The following is a 16,459-nucleotide window of genomic DNA, read 5'->3' on the forward strand; positions in this document are numbered from 1 at the left end:
ATCTCAATCCGACATCAAAATGATGTCGGAATGAGATGGACCCAGAGGAGGCAAGGGGGGGGGAAGCCGCAGGGAGACGGAGAGACAGCCGGCGGGCATCCAGAGGAGATCAGCGCTACAGTAGCACTGCAGCTGGATGTCACTCACCCGCCCGACCTCACGGCAGCTTCCACCTGGCTCCAGCACGCTTCTGGAGCCGAGTGGAAGCTGCCGTGAGGTCGGGCGACTGAGTGACATCCTGCTGCAGCGCTACTGTAGCGCTGATCTCCTCTGGATGCCGCCGGCTGTCCTCCCGCGGCTCGCCCCCCCCCCCTTGCCTCCTTTGGGACCCATCTAAATTCGACTTGAAAAAGTCGAATTTTAGATGGGATTGAATAGGGGTTGTCAGATCCATTCCGACAAATACATGTCGGAATGGATCCGACTTTAATTGAATATACCGCTATAGCGTGCACGCGTACACATGCGCGCTTCATAGACATGGGCACACTAGTGGCACCATCCATATTGTGATGCGTACGCATCGCGGGATGGATGAGTGTAGCTGCATCTGTAGATATGGATATACACACACATAGTAAAACACACACACAGCAAAACAAATATACACTGACCACCCACAGAAAACACACACACACACACACACACACACACACACACACACACACACAGAGACCAGGAAGCTGAGAGCTGCAGCAGTGCGGTGTCGAGAAGAAGGGTGATGCGATCACCCTCTCACTGGTGCCAGGGACCACGTCCAGGCTTCCTCTGTTAGGACCTGCAGCTCAGTGGCGGCAGCGTGTAATGAATCAGTGTGACTCACTACACTGCTGCCGGCTGCGGGCCCATTCACAGCGCTGGGCCTCGGTGCACTGCACCGCTTGCACTGATGCAAGATCCGCCGCTGAGAAGCTGCGCATCGCCGCCATTTTCACTCCGGCATTGGAGAGTGTAGCGAGAGGGCGTGTCTCCGTCCTCAGTGTCTGTGCAGGAGGGAAAGTGGGGTGGCGATTCCAGTGCTGTCTTGTGCTGCTCAGTCCAGTGTAGTGTCTTATGCTGCATCAGTCCAGTCACAGTGGTGGTGTCCTCTGCTGCCATATGTCCAGTGTAGCTGTATAAGTCCAGTCACAGTGGTGCTGTGTTGTGCAGCATCAGTCCAGTGGTGCTGTGTTGTCCTGCATCAGTACAGTGGTAGTGTCTTGTGCTGCATCAGTCCAGTCACAGTGGTGTTGTCCTCTGCTGCCATATGTCCGGTGCTGCTGTATAAGTCCAGTCCAGTGGTGCTGTGTTGTGCAGCATCAGTCCAGTGGTGCTATCTTATGCTGGATCAGTCCAGTCACAGTGGTGGTGTCCTCTGCTGCCATATGTCCAGTGCTGCTGTTTAAGTCCAGTCCATTGCAGTGGTGCTGTGTTGTCCTTCATCGGTCCAGTGGTGGTGTCCCTGTGCTGCTGTATAAGTCCAGTGGTACTGTCGTATATGTCCAGTGGTACTGCCATATAAGTCCAGTGATACTGCCGTATATGTCGAGTGATACTGCCGTATAAATCCAGTCCAGTGATACTGCCATATATGTCCAGGGGTACTGCTGTATAAATCCAGTGATACTGCCGTATATGTCCAGTGGTACTGCCGTATAAATCCAGTCCAGTGGTACTGCCATATAATTCCAGTGATACTGCCACATATGTCCAGTGGTATTGCCGTTTAAGTCCAGTGGTACTGGCGTATAAATCCAGTCCAGTGATACTGCCGTATAAGTCCAGTGATACTGCTGTATACGTCCAGTGGTACTGCCGTATAAATCCAGTGATACTGCCGTATATGTCCAGTGGTGCTGCCATATAAATCCAGTCCAGTGATACTGCCGTATATGTCCAGTGGTACTGCCATATAAATCCAGTGATACTGCCATATATGTCCAGTGGTACTGCCGTATAAATCCAGCGGTACTGCCGTATAAATCCAGTCCAGTGATACTGCCGTATAAGTCCAGTGATACTGCCATATAAATCCAGTGATACTGTCATATATGTCCAGTCATACTGCCGTATAAATCCAGTCCAGTGGTACTGCTGTATAAGTCCAGTGGTACTGCCGTATAATTCCAGTGATACTTCCATATAAGTCCAGTGATACTGCCATATAATTACTGTGATACTGCTGTATGTGTCCAGTGGTACTGCCTTATAATTCCAGTGGTACTGCCGTATAAGTTCAGTGATACTGCTGTATAAATCCAGTGATACTGCCGTATAAGTCCAGTGATACTGCCGTATAAGTCCAGTGATACTGCCGTACAAGTCCAGTGAAACTGCTGTATTAATCCAGTCCAGTGGTACTGCCATATAAGTCCAGTGGTACTGCCATATAATTCCAGTGATACTGCTGTATATGTCCAATGGTACTGGTGTATAAATCCAATCCAGTGATACTGCCGTATAAGTCCATTGATAATGCCGTATATGTCCAGTGGTACTGCCGTATAATTCCAGTGGTTCTGCCGTATAAGTCCAGTCCAGTGGTGCTGCCATATAAGTTCAGTGATGCTGTCCTGTGCTGTATATTATTTACTCCAAATAAAGCAGTTATTAATATTTGATCCAAATAATTTTTACAGGGTTTGCCCTGTGTAGTGTAGAGGTACGCTCTCTTTTGCTGCATTTTGTTACATAACTCCAGAAAAATAATGGAGAACAAAAATTTGGAGGATAAAATAGGGAAAGATCAAAAACCACTTCCTCCTACTACTGCTGCTGCTGTTGTTGCTGCTGGGAGTCGATCGTCATCCCAGAGGGGAAGTCGGAAGACCACTTTTACTACTTCAACTAAGCAAATGACTGTCCAACAGTCCTTTGCGAGGAAGATGAAATATGACAACAGTCATCCTGTTGCAAAGCGGATAACTGAGGCCTTGACAGCTATATTGGTGTTAGACGTGTGTCCGGTATCCGCCATTAGTGCAGTGGGACTGCAGTGCCAACCCTAGATGGGCCAGGTGTTTGAGCCGCACACTTGTGTCGCTTAGCTTAGCAATACAGCTACCTGATTGCACCTCTTTTACTTCTTTGCATCATGTGCTGTTTGGGGCCTATTTTTCAAATCTGCCATCCTGTCTGACACTACAGTGAGACTCCTAGATGGGCCAGGTGTTTGTGCCGCACACTTGTGTCGCTTAGCTTAGTCATACAGCCACCTCGGTGCAACTTTTTGGCCTTAAAACAATATTGTGAGGTGTACAGAATAGACTGGAAATGAGCGGAAATTAATGTTATTGAGGTTAATAATACCGTATGAGCAAAATTACCCCCAAATTGTGTGATTTTAGCTGGGGTTTTTTCCCCCCAAAAATCATCCAGATCCAAAACCAAAACCTAAACACAAAAGGGTGATTTTGCCAAAACCAATGCAGATCCAAAACACGAGCATGGAACCAGGACCAAAACCAAAACACGAAAAGTGCCCGCCACACATCTCTAGATTGTAGATGGCTAGTGACTAGTTTATCCATTAAGTCAGGGGTCAGAGAACTTTTTTACCTTTCACCCCAAAATATACTTAGATATTCCGATGTTATCCCCTTGATTTCAAAGGAAGGAAATCATATATTATTGTGCATATATACTGGTTATAACTGTTTATATGGCATTTCTGAGATACTAGATAGATAGATAGATAGATAGATAGATAGATAGATAGATAGATAGATAGATAGATAGATAGATAGATAGATAGATAGATAGATAGATAGATAGATAAAATTTCTTTTTTTTCTTTTTTCCCCTGCCAATTATTTTTGGGCAATGAATGGGTTAATTAACACTTTCTCCCCAAAACACCAGAATGAATGTAGGAAAGATGGAGGAGGGGGAAGGGGGACGACGACACACACACACGACTTTTAGGAGACAGATGGTCACATCCTCACTTCAGTAATGTCAGTGGGAATTTCCCACTGTTATGTGGGCCACTGTCCGATCCTGCGGAACTCCGTCAGTGGTCAGCCACAGAACACTTCAAGTTCTGTGTGTGGTTTGGCGGACCGCGGGCGGGAGGACAGGACAGCGCAGGACGGGCGGACATGAGGGAGCGCGGTTTGACGTCAGCATGTCACATCGCGAGCCGGCCGGTGCTGGACGGGCTGTGTCAGCACGACCGTCCATTACACCCAGGAATTTAATTTTTACCCCATTTGGGGTAGTTTACCCCTGTTCCCTGACCACTGCTTTAAGTTGTTTGATTTTTTTTCAACTTAATGACATTCTGTTTTCCAGATCTCCAGCTAGATCTTCGGCTGTACATAATATTTGCCAATGTTGTTGTAGAATATTTCTTATCCGTCATCCATCACTGAAAAATGTTTCCATAAAACTGATCTGATAATCTTTTAAGGGGATTTTGATACCAGTAGTTGTTATCTAGTATATTCTGTCATCTTTCTATAGGCCTATTTTACAGTTATTTTACTGTAACCCTTCATTATGAGTCTATTACTTTGTTGTAAAGCCCTTTCCTCAATTTCCTGTTCTTACAGCAGTTACATTAAGTCATAAGAAATTTTTCTTTAGGAACACCTTTGTGGCTGGAAGGCATGAGCTTTCAAAGTATAAGATACTATTTGTCGTGATCCTCTTGTGGAAAAGATCTGTACAGTAATGGTCATCACCTTTGATCTTGATGGTGAGGTTATAAAATTCACGTTGTCTTGGCCAATTGCTGATGTCAACGTCAAATGAAGTATGTTAGTACTCTCATTTTTGTGGACTTTTGGCAAGAAGTGGGATTTTAGGTGTAGTAATAGTTAAGAAATCAAAGTCAGTTTTGGTAATGGTTCCTCCTGACAAGGCATCTTGTGTTATGATGTTGTAACTGCCCAGGAAGTTGCTAGTAGGATTGCATATGAACCATTTATAATGTGACTCCTCCTATAGTTGTTAATTTGTTTCCTTGATATATTGACCCTATGGCCAAAGAACAATATAACCCCATTAACTGAGGGTTTAATAATTGTATCTCTCAATTCCTATGTCTCTAAGGACGTTCCTTTTATGTTTGCTTAAAATTACACAATTTTCTCATATTCCTCTCGTTAAACAGTATGTCTAAGACCCTAGAGCAGAGATTTTCAACCTTTTACAACTCGCGTTACACTGAACAAGATTTAAATATTGCCAAGGCACATTCAAATATAATGGTGATACATGGTGCAGTTGCGTGTCCTAGGATTTCATGTCACAGCTTCTCCATAGGTAACGCCTGAGCCACATCTGAGAAAGCCAGAAGAGCCCAACACTGCCTGGGCCCAAAATTAGAACTGGCTCTGCAACCACTAAACCCACCAGTATTGATCATTCCAGGGCCTCAGTAGCTGCAAAACACTGAAGGGCCTGGTTCTGCTTCTATGCCGGCACACCTGGAGACTGCTCAGGGCACACTAGTGTGCCATGGCACAGTGGTTGAAAAACACTGCCCTAGAGACTAGGCCTACATAGGTTTTACTTTATGGCAGTTTGAAAAGGCGGGATAGAAAACTGATTTCTTTTTTAGTATTGGTTTACTCCACGAAATGGTTGTGGAGTTAGTGATTGGATCAATTATTCCTAGTTCCTCTAATATGGATAGTGCTTCTTTTACTTCAATGGGCTCTAGACTAAGTGTTTGTGAATTGTTATGAAAATAATTACATTCTGTGGGGTGATTAATGTAGTTGCAGTGTGTACAGTATAAGAGTCATGGATTCTTCCTTGGAGAAAAAAGTTTTCAATAGGAGTTTCTGAGCAAATAGTTGGATATTCTTTGCAATTTCAAAATAGTTCAGATTTTATATTAGTGAAACTGATAAACCTTTATTAAGAGTGAAAAAATAGATTGCAGACTCTGCTTAAAAGCAGAATTTGCAATCCTTTTTTTCACATACTGGGGGCCGCCCATCGCAGGGCAAGGCTGACCAGCATTCTAACAGTGCCGCCTAACTGTGGAAGACCGCCTGCTTTCTGCGAAGGCAGGTGGGCCACCGCAGGTGGACCATTTTTTCCATTGGAGTGGCCAAGTGTGATGTCATACAGCCGCCCCAAATACGCCACCGACCCACCCCCGTTTTTCCCGCACCGTCCCCACAATGGTCAGTCGCCACTCCTGCTCGACCCGGAACGCCTCTTTCTTTCAATCAGGTAGAGATGTTTGCAACTAATGCAGTGCTATCGCATTGGCCAGGCCGCGATCGCTCAGGACAGGACCTGCATGTGCACAAAGGCATGGACCAGGGCAAATTGCGGTCGCGATATGACCTGAAAAAGACCCTAAGTTAAATAATTTCTGTCCCTTTGGAAATTATTTTTTTTATTTTTAGTCACTGATTTCTCAATATGATCTATTTTATCTTTGTAGTTATCACAGGTTACCTTGAATTTTTCCAGTGTTTCAAAACATTTTATTTCATGGGTGAGTTTTGGACAGTACAATATTATCATATATAACTAATATGTGATTCATGGGTCTATTTCATTGGTGTTTGTATAATGGGTGCAGTGTGTGCGAGGCACGCAGGCCCCCAGGTCCAGGGGGGGCCACCCCGCACACACTGCACCCATTTGCTTAATACTTACCTCTCTGAAGTCCCCCGTCGAAGCCATCCCTTTTCGGCAGCGCAATAGAGTTTGAACACTAGGGGGAACAAACTCTATTGCGCCTGCTGAAAACCCCAGAAAGATGGCACGGCGGCCATTTTTCCGGAGTTTCACGCATGCGCATTAGCAAAATCTTTGTGAAAATGGCCGCCGCGCCGTGTTCCCGGAGGTTTGCGCATGCGCAATAGAGTCTGGTCTCAGACTCTATTGCCGCTGCCGCGGAGAAGGATGGCACCGCCAGGAGACTCCGGAGAGGTAAGTATTAAATGCTGTGCATCAGAGAGGAGGGGGCCCCTGAAGCAGAAGGCTGCACATGGGCCTCCTCCTCTCTTAAAACGTCCCTGGTCTATTTACTAAGCCTTGAACGGAGATAAAGTGGATGGAGATAAAGCACCAGCCAATCGGCTGCTAACTGTCATTTTTCAAACCCAGCCTGTGGCATGGCAGTTAGGAGCCGATTGGCTGGGACTTTATCTCCGTCGACTTTATCTTCATCCAAAGCTTAGTAAATAGACCCCATAGTTCCAAAGAGCAATTTGTAATTATTTTCATCTTGAGACTATCTTTAGCCAGCTCAAAGGCTGGGAACACTTTGAGTCTAATGGTGGTGATATCACACAGTGGCGTCATGCCACGGCCAGCCCCGAACATGCAGCATCTGACGATATAGTCCGCTGGTTGGTGATGCGGTGGCTGGGATCGGCAGGGACCGCTGGTGTGCTGAGGCAGTAGGGAGTGGTGACTGTGTGGTCTGCGGCCACGGAAGTGCTGATGCTGGGAGGCTGGCTAAGTGAGATCCTGCTCTCTAGTGTGTCTGCATTGCTGGGGACCGCCATGTTCATGGTCTCTTCCAGCCAATCACGGGCTGGCTACTCTAGTAAAAGAGGGCAGCACAGTCTCAAACCTTGCCAGTGCTTTATGTTTCTGCCTCAGTGCAGGTGTTCTAGCCCCGAGCTCCCCACAAGTCTCACTTGTGGACATTCCAGTGTTCTAAGCATATTTTCAACTCCACTGAGTTGTCACCATGATCTGTCGTCTGCTGCACGAACCGCAAGAGGTTAACCCAGCTCCGCTGTCTATAGTCCATCACACCTGGTCGGCATCCTTGGGAGTCCTATCCGTAGAGGAAAGACCCCATGTCCCGTTTGCTCTTCAGCCACTTCTAGCAATCATCCATTCTGCAAAGCTCCTTAAGTGTTCTACAGCCACATCTAACAATCATCTATTCTGCAAAACTCCTTCAGTATTCTTCAATCACGTCAAACAATCATCCATTGTACAAACTCTTTCAGTATTCTTTAGCCACGTCAAACAATCATTCATTATATGAACTCTTTCAATAAACTCTGCTCCTCGAATATTCTACATCCAAGTCTTTCAGAATTCTTCATCTTTGTTCCTCAAATATGTGCTCTTATGTCTTTTTGTTAATAAAAGTATATGAGAAGAAACTACATTCATCCTCCTCATTTTCTCCTCACAGAGGCATTCACTTCTGCAGCTAGCACACACCCACCGGATTCACAGACTCAGCTGTCTATAACAAGATTGAGCTGCATGTACAGGCGATCCCCGGGAATGCGCATCAACTGTCGCTGGCAGTATATACACTGGGCGATAATATAAACAATATTGCTCAGAAGGGTACAAATGAGCGACATTGTTTACAAAATCGCCTAGTGTGTACCCACCATTAGCACTCTGGGTATCATATTGTTGCCCTTATTTATCAATGAGTGATAAATTTCACTGTGAGAGATAAATTACACCAGCCAATCAGCTCCTAACTTCCATGTTATAGGCTGTGTTTGAAAAATGACAGGAGCTAGTTGGCTGGTGCAATTTATCACTCACAGTGAAATGTATCACTCATTGATAAAGTATCAAAAGTGTTGTTTAAGTTTGCAGAGGTCATCCAACCAATCTGTAGATGCCATTCACATTGTCATCAAAAACTATCTCTGTGTGGTACTTCTTTTTATCCTGTCTGTCATTTTATTTACGACATAGACAAAAGGAGGACATGGTTCTTGGGGGAGGGAGGGGGAAATAAATTGCATAGTCTTTTCAAGGCAATCAGGTTAAATAAATAATATAGTGCAAATAGTGTATTCAACAATTAATAACTGTATGCTTCACTGTGTGTGGGAAAAAACAGTGTAATTACATTAACAGAGAGTGTGAAGAAATGAGCCATGGGGTAAAACTGTATTTGTGGTGTTTCATTCTCTGTGGTGATTAATGTAATTTTAAGCTCTTTAGTTCCCTTGTCTCTATGGCTGGTGTCCCTATTCCCCATTCGCATGTTCATTCACAGAATTAAAACTATTGTGTATATTCTGTACTGTAATATTATTCAGGTAAATGCAGATGTGTTGTGACCTGGCACATAGTGCTGTCATGCTGCTGTGTTATGTTAGGAGGATACCACTCTGTGTATGAGGTAACAAGTTATCATTGATATGCCTATTGGATCCATTTGTTATCCTTATATGGCCTCACAGGAAGTACCCATAAGGTAAAGGTATCCTCTCACTGATAAAGCATATCATGGTTTAAATTCCCCCTCCACAGGTGACCCTCAGGACTTAAACCAGTTTTCCTATCATTGTTCCTTCTATTTGCTCCTATTTTTCTTTGGGTTCTTTCAGACATCTCGGAGCCTGACCCAGCATGTGGTCAGCAGGAGAAGGACAGCTGTAGGAGGAAGGAGGGAGAGACCTGAAATAGGATCCCACCAATCAGAAAACTGTACAACTTCCCCAGGTTAGGACAGTATCATGGGAATTTGGACTGTTTCAAAAGAGGTTACTCGGGTCAGCTGCTCATGTTAGTTGCAGGACTCTGGCTAAGGGGCGATTAGCTGCCGAGGTACCTTGTGAAACGCATCACCAGTGCTGTGTGGACTTATAGGAATTTACTCTTGCTTGGACTTACTTCCCCACTTCCCCAGGAGTGCACAACATGAGCTAACTAGTTAGGGTGAACAATGCTTTTTCCAGGGGATCCCGTCAAGTGTGTCCCTTGGCTGTGGCATTAAGTGCTAGTGGAGCCCGGTGCTGGTTCTAAAAAAATACAGGGAACCCCCTACTCATTTTGTTCCCTGGATTTTTAGAACCAGAGCTGGCTCCAAGAGCCGGATGCTGTTTCATTAAATAAAGGGCAATATTAAAGGGGAACACTACACAATTTTTCCCCTGTATATTTTGAACCAGGGCCGACGCAAACAGCCCAGGGCTGGCAATGCAAGTGGGGTAAACGCCACACCATTTTTTATTTTTTATTTCTGATCTGTAATTATTTTTTTTACCTTTTACACACAGAAGCATGCACAGTCAAATCTCGCTGATCTGTGCATGCTTCAGTCAAACTCGCACCTTGTAATGAAACTCGCATTACAAGGTGCGAGTTTACCTGCAAATAAACTTGCATCAACACGCATTTGGAATAGCCTTGAGCTCTCCAACTTGCAGGCCATTACATAAGTAAGAGGGGTGCGGGTGGTGCCTGCTGCCGTGCAGATGTAATTTCGCTGCTTGCCTCGTGTCGCATACTCTCACCTTCAGGTCGTGGAGACTTCAACGGACCTGCAACCTGCACTTGGACCCAGACACGGTGATCCCCTTCCAGGAAGCAGACGATGGGCAAGCTAGGCAGAAATACAAACAAATTAACGGGTATCAATTCTTCTTCTAGAGCACAGGTTCTCAAACTCGGTCCTCAGGACCCCACACAGTGCATGTTTTGCAGGTCTCCTCACAGAATTGCAAGTGAAATAATTAGCTCCACCTGTGGACCTTTTAAAATGTGTCAGTGAGTAATTAATACACCTGTGCACCTGCTGGGTTACCTGCAAAACATGCACTGTGTGGGGTCCTGAGGACCGAGTTTGAGAACCACTGTTCTAGAGAAAAAGAGGATATGCTAGGGGTGGCAGCGACCTTTACCGTTTGGGTGAAGAGTCATCAGAGACACAAAGCCTCAGCCACCCAATTTTCACCTAACAACGCTGAGGTGTACGCTGGACCTCGCAAGGTCCACAGAACCGGTGCTCAAGAAACAGACAAACACAGAGACAAACAAACACAGATGGGGACACACAAACAGAGATGTTTCTCATCATCGACAATCTTGAACTTCGCCTGCTTCTCCACTTACAGGTCCCTGTAAGGAGACAAAACCATCACAACAACCGTGCAGGGGCAAAACCTATCCTAGTGTGCGTCCGCTACACTAGCTTCATTTATAGAGCCCTCAAACTAGGTCAGGTGTATGTGGTGCGACACAAACTCTATGCACAAACTTCAAACAAACTTTGCCATGCACGGAAACAGCACACATCACAATAACACAGTACAAGATTAAGAAACGTCCTATCTAATTACGTCTCTGCCTGTAAGCTGTCACAATCCCTACCTTCCTAGAACTGGCCAGCCCTTCTCTATCCCTGGCTATTGCGGCTATGTGTGTGGAGCTGGACCACTCCTCCACACAGGGGAAAAACTTACTTTAAATTACTTTTACAGTGACCTAGGCCTAGCGCCCAGCATCAATCCTTATACGCGGCTCAGGCCTATGGGCCTGCCTACTTGTGGGTACTCCAAAACTAATAGGGCTTAGTGCAATCTAACTGCCCACTCAGGCCTGAGGCCTGACAATTACCCATGGGCCTAGCGCCCGCCTAACATAGGGCCGGTTGGGTTACCTGGGCCTAATGCTCAGAGTCACCTTATATACCTACTGGGGGGATACTTGAACAAGGGCCTAATGACCTCTAATTTGGGCACTACCCTAATGCCTGAAATTACCCCATGGGCCTAGTGCCCACCCACCGTGTGACAGGCCTTTGGCCTGACTTTGCCCCTGGCCTAATGCTCGATCCCTGATGGTTTAGGGAGGGAGGGGGGGGGGGGGTAGGTGACAGGTGCCCTCACCGAACTACCTGCCTGTTAGGAGAGGCACCATGGGAAGTTTCATTAGATCTTTTCCATTCCACCCCTGGAGGACTCTCCGATCTTCAGCTTCTGTCTTCTGCCGCTGGCCCATCCTGGCCAGTCCGGCCGCCGCCTTTTCTCCACATCCTGCCGGCATCTTCTATCTTCAGTCATGAAGCCGGCGTCTTCTGGACTCTTCCACGGTTACAGGAGCTCTTCCCGCGACATCTTTTTTCTTCTCCTGGTGCCACACGTCTTCTCTCTCCGCCTCCATCTGACATCAGATGCCGAGGGTGGGGCCTGCTTTAGCGTTTCCTATTGGCTGCCGCTCTACGAGACGTGATTGGCTCATGGAGGGTGCCAGATTTGAAAGGCCGCGTGCGGCGCTTCCAATTGGCTGCCAAACCGGCACCAAGTTTGAAGCACCGCTGCCGCAGCACTGCGTTTCGCCGCAAGTCCAGTGTCAGGAACCAACAGATGGTCCAGGCACTGGACACCCACCGCTGATGTATTGCCAGCGCTGGGGACAGACACACTGCCCCAGCTATAGCTGGCATTACCCTCCGCGTAGGAGCCTCAGCTTCAGGGCTTTAGTAGATATGGAAATGTGGTATAAACCCCCCCCCCCAAAAAAAAAAAAAAATGTTTAACCGCATTTCTTCTTTAGTACATCCCGCCCATAGGCAGGTTAGAGAGCAATTCCTCCGAGGTATAGTCAGAATAGAATGTTCTCTATGCCACACAAGAAATACTTTTATGGCACGGTGCCACTGGCACCCCTAAGATAAAAGTTCATTATTGATATATTTGGGGAAAAATATAGTAATACAGATCTGATTGCAGCAGCAAATTTATTAGCAGTTGGGTAAAACCATGGGGGTCATTCCGAGTTGATCGCTCGCTAGCAACTGCGATCAGGTTAAAACTCGGCAAAACTGCACATGTGTATGCACTGCAATGCGCAGGTGCGTCGTACAGGTACAAAGAGGATCGGTGCTGGGTGATGAGTTTAACAAAGAATCCATTTGCACAGTCGATCGCAAGGTGATTGACAGAAAGAGGGCGTTTATGGGTGTCAACTGACCGTTTTCTGGGAGTGTTTGGGAAAACGCAGGCATGTCCAAGCGTTTGCAGGACGGGTGTCTGACGTAAATTCCGGGACCAAAATGACTGAAGTGATCACAGCGGCTGAGTAAGTCCAGAGCTACTCAGAAACTGCACAAACTGTTTTGTACTGCTCAGCTGCAAAGGCGTTCGCACACTTGCAAAGCAAAAATACACTCCCCCATAGGCGGCGACTATCTGGTCACAGCGCTGCAAAAAGTTGCTAGCAAGCGATCAACTCGGAATGACCCCCCATGTGCACTGCAGGTGTCGCAGATATAACATTTGCAGGGAGAGTTAGATTTGGGTGGGTTATATTGGTTCTGCGCAGGGTCAATACCGGCTGCTTTATTTTTACACTGCAATTTAGATTTCAGTTTGAACACAACACACCCAAATCTAACTCTAATTATAACGCACATGTTATATCTGCCACACCTGCAGTGCACAACGGCTAACAAATTTGCTGCTGCGATCAACTCTGAATTATCCCCATTGTGCCTACCTGTTTAGCTATGTGGCATACTTGCCTACCTGACCGTCTCCATGAGGGAGAAAATGCTCTGTTCCTGGACTTTCCTGGTAATGTATGATTGCCATCACCTGTGGTGAAACACCTTTCTTATCAATTAACTAGCTCACCATAGGTGATGGCAATCATACATTACCAGGAAAGTCCAGGAACAGAGCATTTTCTCCCTCATGGAGAGGGTCAGGTAGGCAAGTATGGCTATGTGGTGGTGTACAGTTGTGTTTCTATTTGTCCACATGTTTTATGATTGGCTGCCACTAGCACTGGTTTTGCCTGTCACCTAGGAAATAATAAGATTTTAAACCTACTGGTAAATCTTTTTCTCCTAGTCCGTAGAGGATGCTGGGGACTCCGTAAGGACCATGGGGATAGACGGGCTCCACAGGAGACATGGGCACTAAAAAGAACTTTAGGTATGGGTGTGCACTGGCTCCTCCCTCTATGCCCCTCCTCCAGACCTCAGTTAGAGAAACTGTGCCCAGAGGAGACGAACAATACGAGGAAAGGATTTTGGAAATCCAAGGGCAAGATTCACACCATTCACACCGTATAACATGGGATATACGAACCAGTCAACAGTATGAAACAAAACAGTATCAGTCCAAGACTGATCCAAACTGAAACATAACCCTTATGTAAGCAACAACTATATACAAGTCTTGCAGGATGTTGTCCGCACTGGGACGGGTGCACAGCATCCTCTACGGACTAGGAGAAAAAGATTTACCGGTAGGTTTAAAATCTTATTTTCTCTTACGTCCTAGAGGATGCTGGGGACTCCGTAAGGACCATGGGGATTATACCAAAGCTCCAAAACGGCCGGGAGAGTGCGGATGACTCTGCAGCACCGAATGAGCAAACATGAGGTCCTCCTCAGCCAAGGTATCAAACATGTAGAATTTTGCAAAAGTGTTTGAACCTGACCAAGTCGCCGCTCGGCAAAGTTGTAATGCCGAGACGCGTCGGGCAGCCGCCCAAGAAGAGCCCACCTTCCTAGTGGAATGGGCCTTTACAGAATTCGGTAACGGCAATCCAGTCGTAGAATGAGCCTGCTGAATCGTGTTACAGATCCAGCGAGCAATAGTCTGCTTAGAAGCAGGAGCGCCAACTATGTTGGCTGCATACAGGATAAACAGGGCCTCTGTTTTCCTAACCCGAGCCGTTCTGGCCACATAAATTTCCAATGCCCTGACCACATCCAGGGACTCGGAATCCTCCACGTCCCTTGTAGCCACAGGCACCACAATAGGTTGGTTCATATGAAAAGAAGAAACCACCTTAGGCAAAAATTGAGGACGAGTCCGCAACTCCGCTCTATCCACATGGAAAATCAGATAAGGGATTTTGTCAGACAAAGCCGCCAACTCCGACACTCGCCGCGCCGAAGCCAAGGCCAATAACATGACCACCTTCCAAGTGAGATACTTCAATTCAACTGTTTGAAGAGGTTCAAACCAGTGAGACTTAAGAAACCGTAACACCACGTTAAGGTCCCATGGTGCCACTGGAGGCACAAAAGGAGGCTGGATGTGCAGCATCCCTTTCACGAACGTCTGGACTTCTGGAAGAGAAGCCAATTCCTTTTGAAAGAAAATGGATAGGGCCGAAATCTGAACCTTAATGGAGCCTAACTTTAGGCCCAAATTCACTCCAGTTTGCAGGAAGTGGAGAAAACGTCCCAGATGGAATTCTTCCGGAGGAGCAGTCTTGGCTTCGCACCAAGACACATACTTCCTCCAGATCCAGTGATAATGTTTCAATGTCACCTCCTTCCTAGCCTTTATCAGAGTAGGAATGACCTCATCAGGAATGCCCTTCTCAGCTAGGATCCTGCGTTCAACCACCATGCCGTCAAACGCAGTCGCGGTAAGTCCTGGAACAGACAGGGCCCTTGTTGTACAGGTTGAGTATCCCTTATCCAAAATGCTTGGGACCAGAGGTATTTTGGATATCGGATTTTTCCGTATTTTGGAATAATTGCATACCATAATGAGATATCATGGTGATGGGACCTAAATATAAGCACAGAATGCATTTATGTTTCATATACACCGTATACACACGGCCTGAAGGTCATTTTAGCCAATATTTTTTATAACTTTGTGCATTAAACATAGTTTGTGTACATACACACAATTCATTTATGTTTCATATACACCTTATACACGCAGCCTAAAGGTAATTTAATACAATATTTTTAATAACTTTGTGTATTAAACAAAGTTTGTGTACATTGAGCCATCAAAAAACAAAGGTTTCACTATCTCAGTCTCACTCAAAACAGTCCGTATTTCGGAATATTCCGTATTTCGGAATATTTGGATATGGGATACTCAACCTGTAACAGGTCTTCCCTGAGAGGAAGAGGCCACGGATCTCCTGTGAGCATTTCCTGTAGATCTGGATACCAGGCCCTTCGAGGCCAATCTGGAACAATGAGAATTGTCTGAATCCCTCTTCGTCTTATGATTCTCAGTATCTTTGAGATGAGAGGAAGAGGAGGGAACACATAGACCGACTGAAACACCCACGGTGTCACTAGTGCATCCACTGCAACCGCCTGAGGGTCCCTTGACCTGGCACAATATCTCGGAAGTTTCTTGTTGAGGCGTGAAGCCATCATGTCTATTTGAGGCAGTCCCCACTGACTTGCAATCTCTGTGAAGACTTCCTGATGAAGTCCCCACTCTCGTGGATGCAGCACGTGTCTGCTTAGGGAGTCTGCTTCCCAGTTGTCCACTCCCGGAATGAAGACTGCTGTCAGAGCGCTTACATGACTCTCTGCCCATCGAAGAATCTTTGAGGCTTCTGCCATTGCCACTCTGCTCCTTGTGCCGCCTTGGCGGTTTACATGTGCCACTGCTGTGATGTTGTCTGACTGAATCAGAACCGGTAGACCTCGAAGAAAAGTCTCCGCTTGACGAAGGCCGTTGTATATGGCCCTTAATTCCAGTACGTTGATGTGTAGACAAGCCTCCTGGTTTGACCACAGATCTTGGAAGTTTCTTCCCTGTGTGACTGCTCCCCATCCTCGGAGGCTCGCGTCCGTCCGTGGTTACCAGAACCCAGTCCTGAATGCCGAACCTGCGACCCTCTAGAAGGTGAGCACTCTGCAGCCACCACAGGAGAGATACCCTGGCCCTGGGGGACAGGCGGATCATCTGATGAATCTGTAGATGTGACCCGGACCACTTGTCCAGAAAGTCCCACTGAAAAGTCCTTGCATGGAACCTGCCGAATGGAATGGCCTCGTAAGACGCCACCA

At 46.4% G+C, this 16,459-nt stretch overlaps 1 protein-coding gene across 5 annotated transcripts in view; it reads left to right on the plus strand.

Moving 5' to 3' along the window:
- Positions 1 to 16,459, plus strand: part of CREB3L3 (cAMP responsive element binding protein 3 like 3) — a 330,836-nt gene that overhangs the window by 115,609 nt on the left and 198,768 nt on the right. The window contains exon 2 of one of the 5 annotated variants that reach the window (XM_063914872.1): positions 9,276 to 9,390. The exons of the other annotated variants lie outside the window; for them this stretch is intronic. The gene's annotated coding sequence lies outside the window, so the exon portion shown is untranslated. The remainder of the gene's footprint in view (positions 1 to 9,275; positions 9,391 to 16,459) is intronic. 5 annotated transcript variants of the gene reach the window in all.

Source organism: Pseudophryne corroboree, chromosome 1 (genome assembly GCF_028390025.1).
Source record: "Pseudophryne corroboree isolate aPseCor3 chromosome 1, aPseCor3.hap2, whole genome shotgun sequence".
NCBI classification, from domain to species: Eukaryota; Metazoa; Chordata; class Amphibia; order Anura; family Myobatrachidae; genus Pseudophryne; species Pseudophryne corroboree.